Genomic DNA, 8,033 nt, shown 5'->3' on the forward strand with positions numbered 1-8,033 from the left:
GGCCAGGACCACAGCCGGGGGTGGAAGGCTGAAAAGGGTTAGGAGCTGACTCCAGGAAACCTTTATTCCTGAGATTAAAAGTAGGCCTCTCTGGGAGCACAGAGGATTTTTAAGACAGAGAAAACACTCCTGTATGATACTGTAATGGTGGCTACATGTCATCAAACAAACATTTATCCAAACCCATGGAATGGACATCACCAAGAGTGAACTCTAATGTAAACTATAGACTTTGAGTGATTATGATGTGTCCGTGTTGGTTCACTGATTGCAGCAAACGTACCGTTCTGCTGGGGGACGTTGGAAACAGGCAGGCTGCTAGGCTGAGCCTGTGCAGGGATGGAGAGCAGATGGGCAGTGTCTGTACCTTTCTCTCCATTTTTCTCTGAACCTATAACCACTCTAAAAAAAAGTCTCAAAAAAAAAAAAAGTAGACCTTTGTAAAGAAAGGCATTTCTGTGCCTAGGGGCACAAAGGGGGGCAGGATCCCAGCTCAGGTGGGTCAGCTTGGCAGAAGTCCTTGGGCTGTGGGCAAAATACACAGCTTTCATCATCTCTCGAATCTCTCCCGGCTCACAAGGGCCTGGCCTTATCTCGCCTATAAAAATGGTGAATTATTTACAGCAGAAACGGGAGACTAAGAACAGGGCAAAGACACTCTTCTCAGGGATCTTCTGGGGCTCTTGGGAGCCCGTGGACCAGCAGGCGGGAGGAAGGCTGCGGGGCAACAGCCGGGAAAGGCGCCACCCTGGGTAAGCGCGGCACAGGGATGCCCGCGACGAGGGTCTGAGTCGGCCTCGGCGCAGCTGGCGAGTCCCCGCCCTCCGCTCTGCACGGCTTCCGTGGCAGCCCCGAAACGTGGAGCTCCTGAGCCACTCGTCAGAGGAGAACAGATCTGACCACCCGCGGGAGTTTCCCCAGGGTGAGTTCACGGAATGTGTTACCTGGTCAAGGAATATTTATATTTGGAAAGAACAGCAGCGCAGGGGTGGTGGAGCGTGAGAACAGGTGTGTGTTTCACCCAGACAAGGGGTCCTCCTCACGATCTCTTCCGATTCCTCTGGGGGGCGCTCATGTAGGCGGCACATGTTTCTGAACACGTGTCCCCACCCGGGCAAGCAGGTTCCTTTCTAAATCTTTCTTTGTGGTCGTGTTTGTTATTTCTCCTCTTTCATTTCCGGTTTTGTTGGAGCCCTCTTTCTCTCTTCTTTTAGGAGGAGTCTGGCTAAAGGTTTATCAATTTTGTTGATCTTTTCAAATAAGCTGCTTCTGTTTTCATTGATCTTTTTTTTTTTTTTTTTTTGGTTTTGTGTTGTTTCTATTTTGTTTATTTCTGCTCTAATATTTATTATTTCCTTCCTTCTGCTGGTATGGGGTTTTGTTCTTTTTCTCCTTTAGGTATAAGATAAGGTTGTTGGTGATTTTTCTTGCTTCTTGAAGTAGGCCTGTATTGCTATAAACTTCCCTCTCTTTTTTAAAGTTTTCATTTAAATTCTAGTTAACATGCAGTGTAATATTAGTTTTAGGTGTACAGTAACTCAACATTGCCGTACGACACAAGGTGTTCATCAGGGACAGGCGCACTCCTTAATCCCCATCACCTCTTTAAGCCGTCCCCCCACCGACCTCCCTTCCGGTAACCATCAGTAAACCAGCAAAGGGGCGGGGGCCCGAGGCAAACCAAGAAATAGACTCCTAACTATAGAGTAGAATTCCCTCTTAGAACCCCTTTTGCTGCATCCCAAAGATTTTGGACCATTGTGTTTTCCTTTGTCTCCATGTATTTTTTGATTTCCTCTTTGATTTCCTGGTTGACCCATTCATTGTTTAGTAGCCTGTTATATAACCTTTATGGATGTATGTTCTTTCCAGATTTTGTTTATGGTTGTTTTTTGGTTTCATGGTGTTGTAGATGGAAAAGATGCATAATACGACTTCAGAATTTTTAATGTGTTGAGGCTTGTTTTGTGGCCCAACATGTGATCTCTTCTGGAGAATGCTCCACGTGTACTTGATAAGAATGTGTATTCCACTGTTTTAGGATGTGATGTTCTGAATGTATCTCTTAGATCCAACTGGTCCAGTGTGTCATTCAAAGACCCCGATTTCTTGTTGATTTTCTGTTTGGATGATCTGTCCATTGTTGTAAGTGGGGCGGTAACGTGCCCTACTATTATCGTATTACTATTGATCACTTGTATGTTTATTATTAGCAGCTCTATGTATTTGGGTGCTCTCGGGTTGGGTGTATAAATATTTACAATTGTTATATCTTATTGTTGGATTGTTCCCTTTATGATTACATAGCGTCCTTCTTTATTTCTTGTTACAGTCTTTGTTTTAAAGTCTATTTTGTCTGATAGAAATATTGCTAACCTGGCTTTCTTTTCACTTCCATTTGCATGAGAAATGTTTTCCATCCCTTTACTTTCAATCTGCTTGTGCCGTTAGATCTGAAATGAGTCTCTTTTAAGCAGCATATGGATGGATAGTTTTTTTTAAAGTTATTTTTATTTATTTAAGTAATCTTTACACCCAACATGGGGCTCGATCTTCCTTTTTTTATCCATTCCATCACCCTATGTCTTTTGACTGGAGCATTTAATCCATTTACATTCAAAGTAATTATGGATAAGTCTGTATTTATTTCCATTTGTTACTTATTTATGATTATTTTTGTAGTTCTTCTCTGTTCTTTTACTCTCCTCTCATGGTTTGCGGACTTTTTTTAGTGATGTTCTTGGGTTCCTTTCTCTTTATTTTTTTGTGTATCTATTACTGGTTTTTGATTTGTGGTTACCATTAGGTCTATATGTAACGTCGTACGCACATAGCAGTCTATATTAAAGTTGGTGGTCGCTTAAGTTTGAACCCATTCTAAAAGCACTAAATGTTTATTCCTCTTCCCCTCACATTTTAGGTATATGGAGCCATAATTTACATCCTTTTATTTTGTGAATCCCTTGATTGATTTTTATAGACATACTTAATTTCACTGCTTCTCGGCTTCCTACTTTTCTTACTCCTGCTTATGGTGTTTCCTTTCCACTCAGAGTCCCCTTAACATCTCTTGTAAGACTGGTTTTTAGTGGTGATGAATTCCTTTAACTTTTATTTGTCTGGGAAACTCTTCTCTCCTATTCTGAATGATAGCCTTGATGGATAGAGTATTCTTGGCTGCAGGTTTTTTTTTTTTTTTCAGTACTTTGATGATATCATGTCTCTCTTCTGGCCTGTTTTCTGCTGAAAAACCAACTGATATCTTTATGTGGTTTCTCTTATATGTAACTGTTTTCTTGTGCTGCTTTATCACTACTTTTTACCATTTTTTACTATGTGTCTTGGTGTGGACCTCCTTGGGTTTATTTGGGGGGGGCTCTCCGTGCCTCCTGGATCTGAATTTGTGTTTCCTTCCCCAGATTTGGGAAGTTTTTAGCTGTTATTTCTTCAAATAAAGTTTTCTCCCCCCTTTTCTCTCTCTTTTCCTATTTGGATCTCTATAATGTGAATGTTATTATGCTTGATGGTGTGGCTAAGTTCCCTTAATCTATTTTTACTTTTTATTTTTTTCTCTCTCCTGTTCATTCAGCTTGATTGCTTTCCACTAATCTGTCCTCCAGGTCACTGACCTGTTCTTCTGCTTCCTCCAGTTTACTATTTATTCCCTCTAGTGCGTTTGAAATTTCAGTGATTGAGTTCTTCATCTCTGATTGGTTCTTTTTTATGTTTTCTCTTTGTTGAAGGTGTCACTGAGATCCTCCATTCTTTTCACAAGTCCAGCAAGTATCTTTATGGCCATTTCTTTAAATTCTCTATTAGACATGTCATTTATCTCCATTTCACTTAACTCTCTTGTGATTTTTGTCTTGTTCTTTCATTTGGGACATATTCCTCTGTCTCCTCATTTTGCGTAACTCTGTGTCTGTTTCTGTGTGTTAGGGAAGTCAGCTATATGTCCTCCTCTTGAAAGTCACGGACTTATGAAGAAGAGGTCCTATAATGCCCTGTGGTGCAATATCCCCTCTTTACCAGAACCTGGCACTTGGGGGTGTCTGTGTGTGTCGTGTGTGCCCAACTATTGTGGCGGAGTTATATTCGCCTTCAGTCCAGTCATCTGCATTTTGTGGGCAAGGCTTGGTCCCTGTGCTATTAATGAGCTAGTCTGGGCTGCCTCGGGCTTGAGTTGAGGCACAGAACTGCAGGACACTCTCCCTCTGTTGTCCCCTGGGAAGCTTTCCTTGGTGGGTGGGGCCTGTAGTTAGACCAGATGTCTGCCTCGGCCCACTGCTGGGGCTGCAGTCAAATTGGTATGTGTGGTTTTCTTCCCTTCTCTCTGGGGCAGAAGTCACTTTAGAGTGGGCTGACCCTGGTCAGGCCTACTTGCACGCTGCCAGGCTTGTGGCGCTGCTTTGGATGGACTCCTGCCAAGGGCGTGTTTGATGGGGTGGATCTGCAGGAGAATATGGGGCCTCGGGGGTGTGGTGCCAGCAAGGTCCCACCTGGTCTGCTGCGGGAGGGAAACTGCAGCCACCTAGGAAGACTCCTGCTAAGGCTGGGCTGGAGAGGGCAGTCTGCAGAAGGGGGTGGGGGTGACGGTGCATTGTTAGCAAGCTAGGTGAGAGTGTTCACATTGTGCTGGTACCCTGCAGGCAGGCGAGAGGGCAGGGGAGGGAAATGGTATCCACCAGCTCTTTTGTTCTTGCTGAAGTCTCCCAAAGATCCCTGCCCCTCCAGCATATGCTCTGAGATTCCTGAGCAAATCTCCTTCCCCTATATGCCAAGTATTTTTCATTCAAACAGCTGCTTCTATGCTGTATCTCCATGGGGCTGTTTGTTTCATTGTCTCTTTAAGGGCAGGGACTCAGTTTCCTATCACCCTCCAGCTGTCCCAGGGGTGGGCTCACTGATTTTTAACGTTCCAGCTGTTAAGCCCCACTGATTGTAAGAATGCACGGTTAGGTCATATGGTTTCCAAAGCCGAATGTTATGAGGATTCGTCTTCCCAGTACAGGTCCCTTGTGCCTGGGGTGCCTGGTCTGGGGTCTGCTCCTCTCCTTTCCCCAACCAGTGGGTCCCTCCCTCCTGCAGACCATCCTTAAGTCAGTTTAGTTCCCGATCACGTCATCGCCCTTCCTGCCATTTTCACTGTGGCCTCTCCTCTACATTTAGCTGTGGACAGTCTGTTCTGCCAGTCTTTGAGTCATGTTCTGGGCTATTTATACTGATGTGGGTGTTATATATGTGTATCTGTGGGATGAGGTGAGCCTAGGCCCCTCCTACTCTGTCATCCTCCCCAGAAGTCCCGTGATCACTTTCCTACCATTTTTAAGTTGTCCTTTTCTTGGTTCAGCATCTGCTTGGTTGTTATAAACCTTTGACTTTTCTCAAGAGTTCTGGCAATGTTGGTTCTAATAGTTGCTGTTTGTTCCTCAGTGTTTCTGCGGAGGGGCAGGACTTCGGAGCTGGCCACTCTGCCATTTTGCTGAGTATCCCCAGTGCGAGTGGATGCCTCACTTCTTAACTTCGTAGTGCACATCTCTGCTCCCTGCACTGTGCAAGGAAGTGAGACGGGAGGTTTGTAGTAAGACTTTCCTTTTGAGAAAAGTGTTCAATGAAACACGAAAGCCTATTTCAGAAGCCCGAGACCTTGCTGTGTTGGGTTTTGTGTCCATATTGGTCATAATGGTAAAAAAAACCTCTCCTCAGAAGAATCTATAGGCATATTAGGCTTTTTTTTTTTTTTATGATTAGTATCTTTTGGGTCCTCTGCAGATAAGTCATGAAGACATTCTCCAATGTTTTATTGAAGGAAATTTATTGTTTAAGCTTTTAATTCTGAGATCCAACCCAAATTAATTTTTGTGTTTGGTGTGATGTAGATATCAAGACTCATTTCCCCCCCTTTATTTATTCAGTTTTTCTAGCACCATTTATTGAAAAGACTTTCCTTTCCCCATTACACAGCTTTGCTACCGTAGTCAAAAGTCAATTAACTGTAAATGTATGGGCCTATATCTGGGCCCCATATTCTGTAACATTTATCCATTTACCTATCCTTATGCTAACATTATGCTGTCTTTATAGCAAGTTCTGGAATCAGCTTTATAGCAAGTTCTGGAATCAGGTAGCATGAGCCATTGCACTTTGCTCAAAATTGTTTTGACTGTTTCATAGCCCTTTGTTTTACCATGTAAACTTTAAAATCAACTTATCGGAGTTAAAATGCCTGTGTTGTTGGTGATTGCATTGACTCTATAGATCGATTTGGGGAGAGTTAACATCATAATAATGATGTATGTTCCAGTTCACAAACATTGTATATCTCTTCATTTAGGTCATTAATTTTTTTTCATGGTGTTTTGTAGTTTTCAGTGCAGCAGTCTTCTATGTCTTTTGTTAAATCTATTAAGTTTTAAGTGTTTAGGTCTTTTGATACTACTGTAAATAGAACTTAACTTTTCTTTGTATCTTCCAATTATTGGTAGTATGTAGAAATACGTATTTTTCTGTATATTGCCCTGTGTCCTTTGACTTTATTAAATAAGTCTAGTAGTTTTTCTTTAGTATTTCTTAGGTTGTTCTGTATAAACAATTGTTTTCTGCAAAATGTTTTTAGTTTTGTTTCTTTCCAATCTTTATGCTTTTTTCCCCCCTTACCTTATTGCATCACTTAGAAGCGATCTTGAGTAGAAAGGTGGTTGTGAATATCCCTACTTTGTTACCAGTTCTGAGGTGGGTGGCATTCAGTAGTTCACCATTAGCTATTATGCTAGCTGTAGGATTTGTATGGATTCTTTTGTTAGATTGAAGAAGTTCCTTTCTAGTCCTAGTTTTTTGAGAATTTCTAGTCCTAAAAGAGTATGGGATTTTAAATTTTTCTTCAATTATTATGATCATAATGCTTTTATCCTTTTTTTCTATTAATATATTTCTATTAATAATATATTGATTTTTTTAAAAGATTTTATTTATTTATTTGACAGAGATAGAGATAGCCAGCGAGAGAGGGAACACAAGCAGGGGGAGTGGGAGAGGAAGAAGCAGGCTCATAGCGGAGGAGCCTGATGTGGGGCTCGATCCCACAACGCCGGGATCACGCCCTGAGCCGAAGGCAGACGTTTAACCGCGGTGCCACCCAGGCGCCCCTAGCTTTTTATCAATAATATATTGATTTTTGAATGTTAAACCAACCTTGCATCTTTGGAATAAATCCACTGGTCCCGATGTAGTGTCCTGGTTTTTGTTTCATTTGTGTAGTGCTGGATTTGATTTGGTAACATTTTGTTAATGACTTTCAGCATCTCTATTCATGAAGGACATAGATCTTTAACCTTATTTTCTTTGTTAGGTTTTGGTATCATGATTTTACTGGCCTCTTAAAGTGGGATGGGAAGTGTTTCCTCTTTACTTTCTGAGTTTGTATAAAATTGATATCAGTATCCTTAAATGTTTGATGAATTTATGGGATTGAATTTATTTATTTGATTGATTGATGAATTCACCACTGAAACCATCTGGTCCTGAAGGTTTCTTTGAGGGAAAATTTTTTGATAAACAATTTAATTTACTTAACAGGTATTGAGCTATTCAGATATTGTATTTTATTCTTATATCTGTTTTGGTAAATTCTGTGTTTCAAGGACTTTGTCCATTCCATGTAAGCTATCAAATTTACTGTTACAAGTTTTCCAAATATTCCCTTATTCTTTTAATGCCTGTAGGACCTGTAGTGACATACCTTCTTTCATCGTGGTGATACCGCTCTCATTTTGACATTGATAATTTGTTCCCTTTTTAAAACTAGTTTTGCTAGGAATTAATTTTATTAATCTTTTCAAAGAACTAATTTTTTTTTATTGTTTGTAAGTCTTCTATTCATTGATTTCTGTTCTTACCTTAAAAATCCCCCTTACTACTTAACTTTGGGTTTACTTTTTCTTTTTGTATCTTTCCTATTGTGGAAACTTACTTGGTTTTAAACCTCTTTTCTCATATGAGTATATAAAATTATTTCTCTTTAAGCATTGCTTTAG

The sequence above is a fragment of the Ursus arctos genome, unplaced genomic scaffold (assembly GCF_023065955.2).
Source record: "Ursus arctos isolate Adak ecotype North America unplaced genomic scaffold, UrsArc2.0 scaffold_4, whole genome shotgun sequence".
NCBI classification, from domain to species: Eukaryota; Metazoa; Chordata; class Mammalia; order Carnivora; family Ursidae; genus Ursus; species Ursus arctos.